Here is a 16,312-nt window from a genome sequence, read left to right on the forward strand (position 1 = left end):
CCTGTCCCATTGGCCTCCACTTCCAACCTGGTGGCACTTCAACATGGGTCTGAGCACAGCACCAAGCTGTGATGGGAATAACATCCCTCCCACCCTCAACCAAAGCAGGAAGAGGAAGGAGGAACCCTTGGAGGTGGGACCTGGGGCAGAAAAGCTGAGCTGGGAACCCAACCACAGCTGTCAGCAATCACAATTTGGCCAAACCAAATGAACCCAGCTGCAACCCCAGTTCTGATGGGCTCATTAACATCACCTGCTTGTTGTTTCCATAGCAGGTTAGCTGTCATTTCTGCTCAGAGCTGTGTGAGAACTGAAGTCTTTCCTTTTCACACCAAGAAGCACCTTACAGAATAGATATTAGTTGTCCGAGTCGGGTTTTTTCAAGCCTTAATGGTGTCCCTTTAGCATCTCCACTTTCCATGCATTAATATGTGGTTTTTTTAACCACACAGTAATTACACAAGCTGGATCCCTGTCTCTGAACCTCAGATGTTAATTAACAGGGAAAGGGCCATGTTAACAGCCTTGGGTTTTTTTAAGCTTGCTGAAATTGTCACTCGATTCCAACTTCACACATCCGGGAAAGAGGAAAACGCACACAAGCAACAATGGCAACAAGGCTGAGGATTAGTAAGAGAAGGAGAAATTGAGGGATAAATAATGCAGGAATGATGGATTAGTGACATGTATGCATGGATCTGACTGTGTGACAGGGTGCATATTTATACCACACACTAACGTTTGGCGAGTTGGAGTTTCTCCTTTGCCTTCCGTCACGTTCATTTATGTAGCTTGCTCCCACAGCTCTCATTAAGAACTATGTTCTCCGGCAGCCTGTGCTGTCTGGAGGCGATGGAAAAGCTGCTTTTGGCCCAAGTAAGAGCTGTGCTAGAGTTAATTCCCTTCCTAGTCGCTGGTGCAGCGCTGTGCTTTGGCTTTAGTCTGGGAACAAGGCTGATAACACTGATGTTTTAGTTGTTGCTCAGTACTGCTTGCTCTGATCAAGGACTTTTCAGTCTCAAGCTCTGCCAGTGAGGAGGGGCATGGGAAGACGGGAGGAAGCACAGACAGGGCATCTGACCCAACCTAGATGAAGGGGTATTCCATACCATGCCCACTATAGAACCTGGGGGAGTCACCTGGGAGGTGAGACTGCTGCTTGGGTCAGGATGGGTATCGGTCAGTGAGTGGGGAGCAATAGTATTGGGCATCAAAATTGGGCTTTACAGCCTATAGACTTCTCAGAGGTAATGAACATCCTCAGAAGTGCATCTGCAAGAAGATGTACATGCAGGAAAAGAAACTCTGACTTCTTACATCCACTTATTTTCACTTGAGCATAAACCTGTAAGATTATTAACTGCAATAAAGCTCTAAAATGGATGCTAAAACGGTGTTTGAGGGCAGCATCAGACACTCCAAAAACATACATAAGCTGAATTCTAGTGCACTATATAAAGGCAAGTTTCAACTAGAGAGCTTCCCTGTGATTTGTGGTGTTTTAAAAGCACTCTTGTAACAATTTTCATAGTTTAAAATCTTGAAGCTGAGTCCCAGCTAGTGCTAAACTGCCGGTTTAATGGGATTTGTGCCCCCTCTCTCCATGCTCTACTTTATAAATAAACCTCTAGACTCTGTATTGATTTTGTTCACCATGATAGATTGAGCCTCTATAGCAGAGAGGGCCAAAGAACAGCACATGAAAAATTACAGGTTCCCACTTTGTGAAAGGGACAACAACAACAACCAAGCCCCAAGGGAAACTAACTGCAATATAATGCATATATGCCTGCGTTCATTGCCTTTCAGATCTGCACTCTGTGTGGGTGTGTGCATATAGCAAGACTTCTTCATTACATTTACTGTCAGAAAGAATTAAAAGAGTATCACATATAGTTATATCACATGCTGTGCATCTTCTTCAGTTCCAAACCATACAGTCTGACTTGAGTGCCACTTGCTCTGAAGTGCTATAGGACACCCATCAAAATCATCTCCAGAGGTTTTCTACTAGTTCAAGGTCTAGGTTTCGGAGATGCCAGAGTAAAAGCCTTCAGGATGGTATATATAGCAAGAGCTAGCTTAACTTCAGCTAGCTGGTCCTACAGGGTCCTGTGCCAGACAGCTCATGAGGATGCTGCCCTGCTGGCCCAGATTCAGTAACCAGCTCTGCTCTTGAGAACATCACCAGGCACACTCATGGGTGAGCTGTGAGATGCCTACTCCTGCTACCCAGCTCAGAAATACACTACAGAAACACACAGTGGCACAACAAGAACTTACTCCCCATGTGCAGGGATGTGAGTGTAACAGACTCATAACCTACCCACGGGAAGCAGACACTGTTAGTTTGCTGAAACAGAAGCACCTACTTTGGGTGTGTGATACACAGCCTAGTGTGAAGCAATCCTGCCCATGGCAAGGGGCTGGAACTAGAAGGATTTAAGCTCCTTTCCTACCAAAACCATTCCATGATTCTGTTTCAAGCAGAAGAGCTGCTTACACTTTCTTCCATAGGGAAGAACACGAAGGACAACCAAAACTAAGGATGGAAACACAACAGGATGCCAGCAGCAAAACCTGAACCGAATAAGCACAATCACAGATATTTAGCAGTCTTTTGTCTTTATCCCACTTGGTTCACCTCCACTATGTGGTTGTTTGCAAGCTGGATCTGCTCACTATGCATATAACTAGATGAAAAAGGTTTCCTGAACACATGACTGTGCAATATCATTTGAATTCTTTGCAGGATCTTGCAAACTCCAGTGTGCTTAATTTTAGCAACAAGGACGACAGAAAAAAGCTCCAAACCCCACCAAGAACGTCTGCCATTTCCATATGTGCTCTATATTGCACTAGTTCTTCACCAGAAATTAAACACAGCAAAAAAGCAGCAATTCCCCCCCAAAAAATAGGCTGTCAGGGGCATTATGTCTTCCCTGACACTCCAAAATCTCAGCTCCTCCTGAGTTGTCAGTCTCGTAGTTACACCTGCCCATAAGCTCCCCAAGTGATACACAGACAGAATGGCACTCGGAGAGCTACCTGTGGGGATGTGAAGGTGATGTGACTGCAGTGCCAGGGACACTGGGGGATTTGGGCTGTGCAATGCCCCAAAAGGATTTTCAGGGGACACAACTGCATCCTTCAGATGATGGAATGAGGCGCAAGAGCAACAGTTATCACAGCGGTAACCAATAAGGACCTAATACACACGCATGCAATGCAACAGCAACCAGTGATACCATTAGAACAGCTCAGGATGCTCAAGAGGGAAAGGTGGGTTCAAAGACTGGGAGACTATCAAATCAGAGGTTTCAAGTCTTATCTCCAACCACACTGCACCACCAAGCAGGGGTGCAGCACATGTCCAACACAGTTCCTGTGTGCTGGTGCACACATCACAAGGGATGCTGCTTTTCCCTTGGTTCAGCCAAACCAGATACTTTGCTGGTGCTAAACTCACAGCTCTTTATCCCCATCAAGCTTCTGATTTCTAAATATCGCTCACAGGCACCTGCTACTGACAATTACCAGAGAACATATGTAAGAGAAAAGGATAACATATGGCTATACAAGTAACTAGTTCTCTTCACAGGCTCTACAAGGGACAAGGAGTTTCACTGGTTTTCTAATGGGCCACTTCCACAGTGTGTGCTCAGACACATACCCATGGCCTCCCAGGGCATCCCTCAGCTCTGCTCCCTCCATCCCCTTCTCCTCCACTGGGAACAGAAGAGCTGACCCAGAGGAGTTTGCTTCACAGCATCACAGAATCATTCAGGTTGGAAAAGACCTAGAAGATCATCGAGTCCAACCATTAACCCAACACTGCCAAGCCCACTACCATTGGTAGGCTCAGGCCACTGATGGTTTATACCCTCAGTGCACCCCTAGGATTATGGCAATGAACTCTAAACCACATCCAAAGAGAAGATGTATGAGCAACACCCTGCAAGCTTCAGCCTGGAATAGAAATGACCCTGTCAGCTCATGGCCAGACACAGCAAAGAGGAGTTCTGAGGGTCCCTGAACTGCAAACCACACTCAAAGAAACCTTCCCTGTACTACAAAGTAATAGGGATCAATCCCTTCCACACCACCTCAGACCTCCCAAAACAATAAAGATAAATAGAACCATTCTGCATAGAGGACATTGGGCCTGGAGATTTAGCAAGAGGCAATTGTCATCCTTCTGCCTTGTCTCTGCACGTTTGGTACCACCACCATCACGGTACCGCTCACATGCATCAATTCAACATCACATTCCCCCCTTCTCTCTTCTGAATGGAGTTATTTTTCCTCTGGGAAGTGACTTACTTTAAAAACTGCTTTATGATTAAAAAAAGGCAGCAACCAACTGCTCAAAATGTCAACGTGGATTTGATTTCTGGTTCCCTCCTCCTCAGCCTCGCACAGGAAACCCCCGTACCTCCATCTCTGCCTAGTGTCAGGCCCAGAAGGACAGCCTCCAAACCTGGTATTCCTGGTAGAGATGGGGCACTCTGCTCCCTGCCACAGAGCTCAGCTTTGCACATGGGACACACAGGCACAGGCTAAGAGCTTCAGTTCAACCCCTGCTCCATGGCACAAGGGCAGGAGGGTTCAACCCATGCAGCACACTCCAGACCTGGCCACCTTTCACATCATCCAGTCCAACCATTAACCCAACTGTCTGCAAAGGGCAATGTGCCATCCCGTCTTTGCTTGCTCCCCACATCAGTGGTCCAGGGAACACCATGGCATTAGGGGTCAGTCCATCCGGCCGCATGTAAAGCCATGAAATCACGTTAGGTTCCCATTGATTTCACAAGGCTGTAGAGCAGCCTTTATTGCTGTTCTTCATACAAATTCAGAGGGTTGTGATGAAGTTATTAACGTGCCACACTCAGCAAAGGCAGCGCAGAGCTAATACTCAGTTAATAACCCAACGGGGAGGAGAGCAACCTCTGAATTTAGCAGGGCTGACGTCAGCGGTGACGTCATTTCCACACAAAGGCTAGAGAGAAGAAAAATACAATCCAAAATAGCCTATTTTCTCCCTCAGAACCCAGATCCAGGGATATGGAAACTGCAAACAAACAGCATGAGATAACCCAAAGCCTACAACAGGCAGGGAGCAAAGCACTTGTACAGGCACGCAGCGTGTCCCAGCCGGCACTGCGCACTCCCCAACGAGGTGTTTGGGGCTCTTCCTGCTTTGGAGGAGCTCATTTTACAGGAACCAGATCAAATAATGCATCTGTAATAACCAAAGGGCTTTTTGGTGCGAATGGGGCAGAAATTGGTAATTCCCCGAGGATGGGTTAAGCACGTGGAGCAAAACAGGCACAGATCAGAGGGGAAAGATGCCTGGTCAAATGAACAACAAAATATTCAGCCAAACAGAGAAGAAACCATTGAAAGCAAGGCCTGAAAGCACAAAAATTCAACTCAGAACAGGCCGTGGAGTAATTTTACCACTTTTAAACAACATTAACATCTTTTTCTAAGCAAAAATCACTTTTCTTCCCCCCAAAAAGCAACTCCTTAATAGAAAGTCTTGTAAGTGCTACACACACCTATAGTGCTGGTAAATAAGTTTAGAACTTGAGAACATGCATGAGAAAATTCAACCTGGAGGGTAATTTTCCTGAGGTTTCTGCTTGGCAAAGGAAAACAGTGTTTTCAACAGATGTAATTGTCAGCCTGTTAAGCATCATGTAAATGGGTGTTTTACCCAAATGCAGCTTGAAACCTCCCTACTGGAAGCAAAGCAAGAAAGGTATCAAACCAACCCGCACAGGACAGGGCAGAGCAGCACTAACAACATGTAAGCACAGGTTTCTAAAGCATAAAAAACCCCTAAGTTGTTGCATAATTTATTCCCTTTCCTCCCAGTTTCACAGATGAAGATAACCAGGAGATAACCGAGCGCTTTCTTTTGCCTTTAGCTCAGTAATTTACAAGTCTTCAGGTTTTGGGGGTTGGTTGTTTTCTCACTGGGAAAATTCCGTGGAAATACCATTTCTCTGCATTCCCAGTTGACAAAGTTCGCTTGACACAGACACATGCCCACCGAGCACCATCAAGGTTTACAGTAAGCGGTGACTAATCCCCACAGCGTACACTGTATGTGGATCACTGAGTCAGCCTGAAAGTCGGTTCATTCACTCCAACACCGCTTCTTCCATTCTCCTCTCTCTCTGATCTGCAGGCACGGCTGAGATCTGCCTTGCCTTCATTCAAGAAGAGCTTCTTATTGCCTTAATAGGCAATAGATGCAGGTACAAAAGCTGACTGCCGTGGTGCAGGACTGACCTAAAAACCACAGGCTGGCCTAGACAATAGCAAAAAAACACCCCAAAAATACCAAATAAAGGACAAAAAGAAAGCCCTACATAAAAGCCCCACATTTATTGTTCAGCAACATACTCCCATGTGCGCAAGGAAGAAGCCTCCTTGCACAACACTGCTCCAGTGGAAGGGGTCCCTGCCCGTGGCAATGGGTTGGAACTGGATGAGCTTTAAGGTCCTTTTCCAAACCAGGGAAACCTTCCCAAGGAACCTTCCCAAACCAGGCTGGGATCCTATGATTTGGGAATCTGATTGTACATAGCCCATGAGGAATGCCCGATGTAAGTGATCTGGTTAACTGACAACAACAGGAGCAGCAGAAACAACACAGGCACATACTATCGATAGCTGGATCACCATAGATGACTTTGCATTTGCTGAAACCTAAATTGAAATGCTTCACTCTTTTGCTCTCTTTTTTCATTTCTTATCATTTACATAATTTGCAGCATGGGTTTTCCAGAAATAACCTGAAAGTAAAAGTTCTACCTGAAAAAACCAACCAACAACCCAAAACCCATTTATAAGAAGGATAACATGGGGCTTAAACGTAAGGATTTTCTCTATGCAACTGAAGCCTATCATCCAGTCTGTAATGACAAACCTTCGACTAGAAGAACACAAATATCACAGAGTAAAGTAATTGCAGCCAAGAGCTGCCTTCATACACAGACCCAAACAGTCACACAGGGCATCCAACCAACTCCAGTGCAGATGAGTAAAAACGGGCCGATTTGGCCAATCCTGAGTGCACTTAATCCATCAAGCAGCTTCATGCAGTGTGTGCTATAGGCACAACGTGTGTGCTGCAGCGTTATTAGGTTTGGACCATTGCCTGCTGGCTCAGAGCGGGGCTTTAAAACCAGATGAGCCCATGTTATTTCAATGAACCCCTACTTGTAAGTAACGATCAAGTAGTTATCCCAGGGATCCTACTGACAGACTTCCAGCATGGAAGGAGCACTCCTTCCCTATATTAGTGTAATTCTGTGCTGTTAGTCTAGCGTTTATTTATGTGCATTCAACAACCAGATTAAAAGTTCTTTTGGAAGATGGAAATAGCTTCAAATAAAAGCCTGCTAGGACTTTATTATCATCCTTGCTCGTGTTAAGCAGTACCTTACTATGCAGGCAGTCAGGTTTGGCTTAACTTACGTTGTTTTCATTAACAAAGAGCACTTATCCCAGCATCTCTTTGCTGCGCACCTCCCTTTTCAGGCGTATTAGTTCTTTAAATCTAAAGCTGGTTTTAACTTCAAAGACTAAACTGCCAGCAAAATGAAGGATAAAATTCACCCTCTGCAATGCATCTTTGGTTTTCAAGCGTAGAAATGGTGGAGCCTTTGTTTTGTTTTACCTGCAAGGCATATTCCCTTATTCATGCTTTTTCATTATAATAGCAGCAACTTTAGGAAAGTATTAAAGTTCATTATGAACCAGCTCTTTCAAAATCTCATAGTCCCAAAAAACCCCAAAAGACAATCCCACTTTTCCTTACTTCAGAGAAAATTTGCTTCTCATTTTCTACTTTTATCACACGCACGCAGGCAGCGGCAATACTTTTCATCATGATCCATGCAGCTCAGATGCCAATTTACTGAACTCTGACAGCATAAACCAGGTTTATCTGATGGAAAGAATGCAGAGAATTACTGTTCATCACCATGACTGAGGAGCCTCTTCCAGTCTTGGAAATGCAGGGCATCAATGGCAAAAGAGGGAGAAGCTGACTGCCGGTGCTGGTATGATCTGTCTTGTCTTAGCATATCTAGAGGGTGAAAGTCCTCCCAGACAGAGGCAAGAATGCCATTGCTGACACTCAGATGCCTACAGAAGACTGCATCCTGCCCTGCCTGGCATGCTACTGCTCGCAGCAATCGTGTTGCCAACGAAAGCTGGGACTTCAAACAGCTTTACGAGATCCTTTCATATAAAGCATCCTGGTTCAGCATCTCACCACTGAAGCACATCAGTCTGTGAGATGGTTTTCTGCCTGATTCTTGCCAGAACTCATTAGAATATCACTGCAAGTATTTGTTTATTATCATAACTAATGCTGTGATGCTGAATTCACGTTTCTACACTGATCAATAAAAACGAAGTCAACACACTACACACCCAGCCCACACATGGAGAAAACTCATTTAACAACGAGATCAAAGTTGTCTACCTTCTACTGCTGTACAATCACAACGAGCCTTTTGGCTTTCGCCAGTTATCTTTGAAGAAGGATTGGAAATGAACAAAACACAGTTCTGGAAGCACACACTGAAATTGCAGATACAAAACAGAGATAGGAGGTAACATGCAAATAACCATGTGGGAGACCTTCTCTCGAATTCACATTGCATGGCAGGCCAAGAAGACAGCTGGAGCATCCACACTCTGCAAGGCTGTGCCATTCAACATAGCTTAACATCCACCAGCTCTTCTGTTTCCTCAAAACACATAAGGGCTCCTTTGCAATACTCAACAGAAGCTCTTGAAAAGTAACAAAACCAACCCAAAAAGCGAGCTAGCAAAGTTAGCATCTGAACTGCTGCCGCCCGTTTCCCCCCAGTATATTACAGGCACAACACTGGGCTATGTGGGACATAAACTGGTAGTTCAGGTGACGACAGCCTCCTGCCTTCAGCAGCCACAGCTCTGGTACTCACCCACCGCAGAGCTCATGGTTATTTACAGTCCAACCACGACCTAGGAGCCATCGCAAAGGGGATGCTTTCAGCTTTCAGAGCGAGCCACATGCAACCCTGTCCCCACTGCAAGCACTGTGCAGCCAACTCAAACCCTACAACACCAGTTTTGATGCTCAGCACAAAAGAGAGAAGAGGCAGGCCAGAAAGAAGCAATGGGAAGATATTCATGGCACTCTAAGTTAATATGATAATCTCCTAAATATCGCGAGGCTTTGGCAGCCTACATTTTGGGGAAAAGAAAGCTCAGTTCAGGTCTGTAGGGTCTTCTAAGTATTCATACTTGTGGCAGATTTAAAGACTGCTCGGCATCCATCTTTTATTTAACACACTGTTTGCTCTTGCTGCTAACAACACAAATCCGAGCATCATAAAAAGAGCAAATAACCAGCAAATTTGCTTATGAAATGACAGTGACAAGATTTACTAGTCAGTTGGTTGAGGGTTTTCTGGTGCAAACAGCATCTTCCACCAGGCCATCTTCTCCACCAGCATAAAGACACACAGCAGGGTAGCAGCAGAGAGGAGGCACCCGTGGTACAAGTCCAGTGGGCAGCACTGATAGCAGCCAGCAGCTACCAAGCTGCCAAAGAAGCCCCGTTTATCTGCTCTGTCTTCAAGCACTGCTACGCTGTCCAAAGGAGTAAAGCTTTAGTATTAATAGCTTATCTTATGCCTCCACACTTTCACAGACCTATTATGCTGGTTTTCCTCACCTGCAGGATTTTAAAACTATATTAAAATTACACAGGATCTGTTTGTGGAAAAAACTATTACAAAACATGAATAACATCCTAACACATCCTCCTGCTCACCAACAAATAGTATTCAGCTCTGCACGCAAAGCAGAGGCTCTTTCAACCTGCACAAAGCTCTAAGAGCATCCATTTCACTAGGACCCACGGCAGATCATACTCTTGCAGGGGTGTCTGCATGCATTTGTGCCCTAAGATAGCAGGGTTTACCCTACTGACCCATCCAGAACTACATGCCAGGTTTACAGTGTGTATTCTGCTAAGAAGAGTGATGGAATTTACTATTTAGGTGAAGAGTAAACTAAACATAAACATCAACCTACAGCCTTACTAATGGAGCTGGAACTGGCATAACACTCCAAATGTAAATAGAGGTCCTTCTAGGAAAAGGCTTTTCAAGCTCTGATTTGGCATGTGGAACGTGGCAACAGTGGGAAAACCACCTTTTTCCTAGGACAACTGGAACTCAGACGGGACTCTTACCCACACAGAAGTGGTGCAAAACCTTTTAGCCCCCTAATTTGTGCTGTTTTACCGGCAGGATTTGGGGTTTAAAGGGGAGAATGCATTTAAGGTTATTGCTAAACACACCGACATTGGGTTCTTTTTTCTTTAATATTTAAAAAGTAGAACACAGACTTCCTTCCTATCCTCCCCCACGCTTACACTAAAAATATATAAATATATAAATAAAGGAAATGAAACTTCCCCATCAATGAAAATGTGGGGGGGGGGGGGGGTTGATGGACAAAGACAAAAATGACAGAGAACTTCAGCCATTAGCCCATTTTAAACTCATCAGCCTCTCGTTTCACAGGGTTGGGTCTTTTCTTCCCCATCTGCTGAAGTTATGTAGGATTTGATACTTAAAATGAAAGCGCCCGAAATGGACTCTGTCCTTTAAGAGCCTTGTTCTAGCCAGTGTGAACAAAACCCTCTCACTGGCAAGGACCTCATAAAAAAGGGCTGCCGATAACGTAACATTCCTCTTATACCTCTTTTGCTGGGACAATCCTTTCCCAATCCATATGTCTGCAGTCTTTACACTACAGGGAGGCTTTAGCACCCGACCCTGAGCTTTTCCTCCTTAATAAACACGAGATTTCTTCACAAATGACCAAACTGACCCCAAAACTAACCCCAAGCATCAAAACCATCACTTCCAACAATCTCCCTTTGCTCTGGTTGTAATGAAGCCTGAACACGAAGAGGCAAAAAGAGACAAAGCAAAACAAAACCTTGCAGCACTGCACTTCAAGGACATATCACAATGCAGGCTCTATCACAAATCTTAGCGTGAGCAGTTGATGAGGGGAGGGAGGGGAAAGACAACAACCGTTTCCTTGCTGAACTAAACAGACCAGAGCACATCAGTGATAAGGCCCAGGATGGCTGTTTAGAAAGGCTGAATGAGTGGGGTAGGGAAACCTTGCAGCCCTGGGCCTGGAAAGGGAGCCCCTGGCAGCTGAAGAGCATCAATGTGTGTGCAATTCTAACAGCGTTTGGACTGGAAATCAGAGGGAGATGAACCAAAAAGCAATTTAAACAGAAAAGAAATGAGAAAGCAGCTACCTTTTGAGTCTGTATCATCATAGCAGCATTTTGGGTCTTTCCAGAGCAAATCATCAGTCAACTCTGAAAACTTAGGTGGGCTGTTTGTGTGAAACACGTTGCTCTTTGTTATACAGTAAGCTGAAACCACAAGACTCATTTCACTCCGAACCTCAAATACACCCAGCACTACACAACTCCTCCAAACCCCTGCAACATCCCTGCTCTAATATGAAGAGTTTAAACTCCTTTTACAACCCCTATTACAGGGTAATACAAAGCACGCACTGGGTTCCCCAAACCATTACCTCTTGAGAAGAAAGTCACATCAATGATGTATGTGCCCTGGAGTTTCTGCAGCAGCAGGTTGCAACCCGAGCATAATAACCAGGTTTTCCCCATACAAATCAATGTCTGTTTAGTTTCTGCTGCTGTTTTGCACAGGGCCACATGAATCCACACCACCATGGAGCAACACGGCCAAGGCAGAGCGAGAGAAATAAACTGCTGTCACAAACACTCTTCCTTCTGCCCACAGAAACCAATATCCAACAGGATCAATGCCAATGCAACCTGACAACAGACCGCGCTACCTACATCGTCCTCCCTACCCAGAGACACAATGGCAGCAGCAAGGAGGTGATGGTGCAGAGTCCTCTCTCAGCATCTCCAGACCTGAGATGCAGACACTTGGCACACAGATGCTCAAAAGCAAACCCAATGGGGTTTCTTTAATGTTTGGTTTAAAGCTAGAAGTTAAAGAGCAAACCCAAACTGATACAATTGGTGCTACCTCCCGTTGAGCCACGCTCAGCCCTACTCTGTGGAGGAAGAGCTGCTTCTCTTAAAATACATTTGAATGTGCTATTTTGGTTTTTATCTTAGAAGGCCCCGTTTCCCCTCCCGGCCCCACAATTGATTACAATAATAGGTTTCTCAGAGCCGGACAAGTTAAGAAGAGGTTTTAGAACTTCAAATGCAGCAAAACGTATGGAATTTACTGCTTCTTTTTAGTTGAGTTCCAAGCACATCCTCCTCACACCCCACCCTACAAATACTTCCACTTGCAGAAGTGTAAGCGCAGTAACCCTATGAGTAGAGTAAATCTGCTCTTCTAAGCAGTGCTGTGAAGCCAGGCTAGGTAAATAGCCAAGAGCACGGCAGAATTCACACCTGCACTCAAAGATGCTCGTGCTGCATCTTACAGGTGGAGGAGAGGCAAAAAGATCCCTTAAGTTTGGGGACAGAAAACATATGGTTCTGATGGTAATTTGTCACTGGAAGCTATGCAGCCCCCCCAAACACATGGGGAGAAAAAAGCCTGTTTCCATACCAACAGTTACTTTATCCCTATTAACTACTGCTTGTTTTTTTCTAAATAAACACATTTCTATGCTTATTTTCAAAAATGAAAGTGCCTTATCTTGCAAATGATGACACAGCATAATAGTGTGAGATCCAACCTTCCAGCATCGCGGATCGCAGAGCCCTTCTGCCTCACTTTACTACTGTCCCATTGCAGAGCCTTCCTAAGCACTGTGCTAGTAAGTTTTCAAGTGACAGCTTTCTCGTTTGGTTAGAACAAACAGAAACAGATTGAAATACAATGAAAACATCCAGAGCAAAACATTACCTTACTGCTTTAGGAAACCTACCGGCTTATGACAGGACTGCTCTTCTGATGCTTCTGTCATACACCCTGCCAAAGGCCAAGCCAGAAGCTCAGCTTATGATGGCAAGTCTCACTGTACCACTGGGAGAATTCAAATGGCCAGAACAAAAGAAGTAATCAAGTTTGGGTTTTAAAACCTGGGAATTCTTTTTAACTACCTAGACTGGTTGAGCGCTACCCAAAAGCGAAACAAACCCGACACAAGGACTCACTTTGTGGTCTTAAATACATAGTGGAGTATTCTCAGAGACAGGTCATTAAGTGGCAATGTGAACATTGGGAAACACAAGCGGGTAAGACACGGAGACCTTCTTGGTCTATCCAATACAACGTGAGTCAATGGCAGAGGTTAGTCACACTGTGGTTTATTTATGCTCCTGTTGGGCCAAGCAGCGGTGATGCGAACACTGGAGGCAGGATGCCTTCCCAGCTACCTCCTGGCCTCCTTCCTCTCTCCCACGGTGGGATGCCAACAGCAGGACATACACTGATAGCAGCATGATTAAGCTTTGGCCTTATTTCACCAGGAGGAATTCCAGGTTCTTGGCTTTCCAGGAACCACTGGTTTGACTGCCATGCTGACAGTGATGCTCAGATCTATGCTGGAGCCTCCCAGCTTTAGAACGCAAGGCACTTATCAGTGATGGCAGAACAGATCCTGAAAGTGTTGATTTGTGCCAGAACTTTTGAGTGGGGTATAATTAAGCCTTAATTTTTTCCAAACTGTATCAGAGTATCAGTTATAGGAGACAAATGCAGACAACACATTTTCTTCCTATGAAAAATCACTTATCTAAATTCTAAACAAATATATTTAATCATAGAATCCCAGACTGGTTTGGGTTGGAAAGGGTCTCAAAGCTCATCCAGTTCCAACCCCGTGCCATAGGCAGGGACACCTTCCACTAAAGCAGGATGCTCCAAGCCCCTGTGTCCAACCTGGCCTTGAGCACTGCCAGGGATGGGGCAGCCACAGCTTCTCTGGGCACCCTGTGCCAGTGCCTCAGCACCCTCACAGGGAACAGCTTCTGCCTTAGATCTAACCTGAACTTGCCCTGCTTCAGTCTGAACCCATCACCCCTTGTCCTATAGTTTATATCATAGTTTATAGTTTATATAGTTTATATCATAGTTTAACTTTCATGATGTGTACGTGTGGACAGAGCATTGGAGAAGCATCACCTTTGTTCTTAAATACGTGCCTCGGACAAGCCTTAGGGGAAAAGGTAACATGCCAACCAGCGCACATCCCGGCCTGTCACTTCAACAAAGTGCAATGGGCTATTTCTAGGTAGATGCATTAAGGAAACAGCTCCATTCTGATCCCAATGAACATCCAAACAAGACCACCACATAGCTGACAGCAAACAGAAAGGGTTTGCACATACACCAACACTGCAAGGCCAGGTCACGACACCCTACACGGTGCAGGTCCAGCAGCAGGGCAGCCCTGCCAAGCATCCGGAGCTCAGGCTCACTGGATGAACTCCCCTCTTCCCATACTTACAGTCAAACTATAGCTGTCAAAGAGACAAAACTTCTCCCGCAGTGATTACCTGCCCAAAGCATTACCCACGCTGTGAAGCACTTTACGCTGTTTTCCATCAATAGCTTAGTTATGCTTCATTGTGTTTAATTTGCCACTATCCTATTAGGCTGTAACCCCCTATAAGCCTCAGCAGGAACTACCTGCAGCACGACCAGGGCTGATGCACTAAGACAACCAGCACAGGTCACATTCTCCTGGACCCCTCCAAGTTCCCATCTCGGACAGTCAAGCCTGTCTAGTTGACCGGCAGCCGTGCAAACCACTGTGTAAAGTCAGCAGAAGGATGAGTAGGCACTATCCATTCATTAACCGGTTAACTGCCAATTCATCTTACTTGCAAACCACCTCTTTGGTATTCAAACACCTGGCCAAGAGCTGCTGTTCGCTACCCCCTTCCTGCCCCCGTTTTGATGGGCTATAAGGCAAAGCCCATCAGGCGCAGTTCACCCAGACCAAGCTCTCCCCCGGCCGCAGTGCAGGGACCGGGGTGCTCCTCACCCCTAACCCCGACCCACACCGGGGCCGGGCCGGGGGGCGGTGGGACCACCGCTTGGACACACTTCCGTGCCCAGCCGCCCTTCCCCGGCTCCCATGGCCGGCAGCGGGCGCACCGGGACCGCACCGTCCGTGCTCCAACGTGGGCCGCGCAGGTAGCGCGCAGCCGGCGGCGGCCGGGGAGGAAGAGGAGGAGGAGGAGGAGGCAGCAGCATTAGGGCCTCGCCTCCGAGCGCTGCAGACCGAAAGTGAGCCGCAAACTGCAAACTTTCTATTTTACCCCTTTTCTCTCTTTTTTGCCCGTCCCCTCCCTCCCGAAAACCGAAACTTGCGCAGCGCTGCCCTACCTGGCGTGGAAGTCCGCAACAAGTGCAGGCAGGGCGCAATCGCGATATGAATTGATGACAGAGCTGCCCGGGCTCGCTCCTACCGCACTTACAGTGCAACAACGCTCATCCTCTAAACAAATATCGCTCCGCCAGGAAACATACTCCCCCCCCGGCCCGGCCCGGCGCAGCGCGGCCCCAATGCCCGCTCCCACCCCGGGGCGGCGGCACATGGAGCGGGGCGGGCGCCGCCGCACCCCGCAGGGCGCAGGGGGAGGCTCCGGACATAGGCACCTACCGTAGGGCGGCCTCTCCGCGTTGCCTTTGCGGGTGCGCGGTGCGGGGATGGGAAGGGAAAAGAAGGGGGGAGAAAAACCCCGATGTCAGCAAATCGCTGTCAAATTATCCCTGGTATGGGAGAGGGAAGGGGGAAGCAGAAGGGGGAGGAGGCTGCGGGAGCGACGGGATCCCTCCGCCGTTATGGCTCTGCTAGCGAAGCAGGAAGTAAGGTGTCGGCAGCGGGGTGAGGGCTGAGGGGCACCCGGCGCCGGCCCTGCGCTGCTCCGCCGACGGCTCCTCCTCTCCGCACCGTGAGCGCAGCGCAGGTGCCGGGGTACCGGCATAGGGCTGTCAGCGGCGGCCGGAGGGATGGGGATGGGATGGGGGGTCCCGCAATGGGGGGTCCCGCAGTGGGGGTATGGGGAGAGAAGGAGGAGGATGGAGAGGGCTCCCCGCTGGGGTCCGGAGCCGGACAGCGGGCGCTGCGGTGCGGAACGGGCTCGGTTCGGTGCGGGAGAGCCGCCGCGCTGCGTTAATGTGGAAGTTAATACAGTGGGCCCTGGAGGAACTTGCGGAGGGGTCACGGAGCTTGGCTGTGGTTGTCTTAAATCACCCTTTTCTATCGTCTTTAATGCTACAGGAACGGCGTG

At 47.1% G+C, this 16,312-nt stretch overlaps 1 protein-coding gene across 3 annotated transcripts in view; it reads right to left on the reverse strand.

Annotated features, from left to right (window-relative positions):
- The window catches only part of TRERF1 (transcriptional regulating factor 1), an 83,373-nt gene extending 67,489 nt beyond the window's left edge, over positions 1 to 15,884 (reverse strand). Inside the window, exon 1 of one of the 3 annotated variants that reach the window (XM_034060569.1) lies at positions 15,682 to 15,884. The gene's annotated coding sequence lies outside the window, so the exon portion shown is untranslated. Of the gene's footprint in view, positions 1 to 15,404; positions 15,537 to 15,681 lie in introns of those variants that run through there. The other 2 variants (XM_034060570.1, XM_034060568.1) reach the window with 2 other exon arrangements.
- Positions 15,885 to 16,312: the final 428 nt, after the last annotated feature.

The sequence above is a fragment of the Melopsittacus undulatus genome, chromosome 3 (assembly GCF_012275295.1).
Source record: "Melopsittacus undulatus isolate bMelUnd1 chromosome 3, bMelUnd1.mat.Z, whole genome shotgun sequence".
NCBI classification, from domain to species: Eukaryota; Metazoa; Chordata; class Aves; order Psittaciformes; family Psittaculidae; genus Melopsittacus; species Melopsittacus undulatus.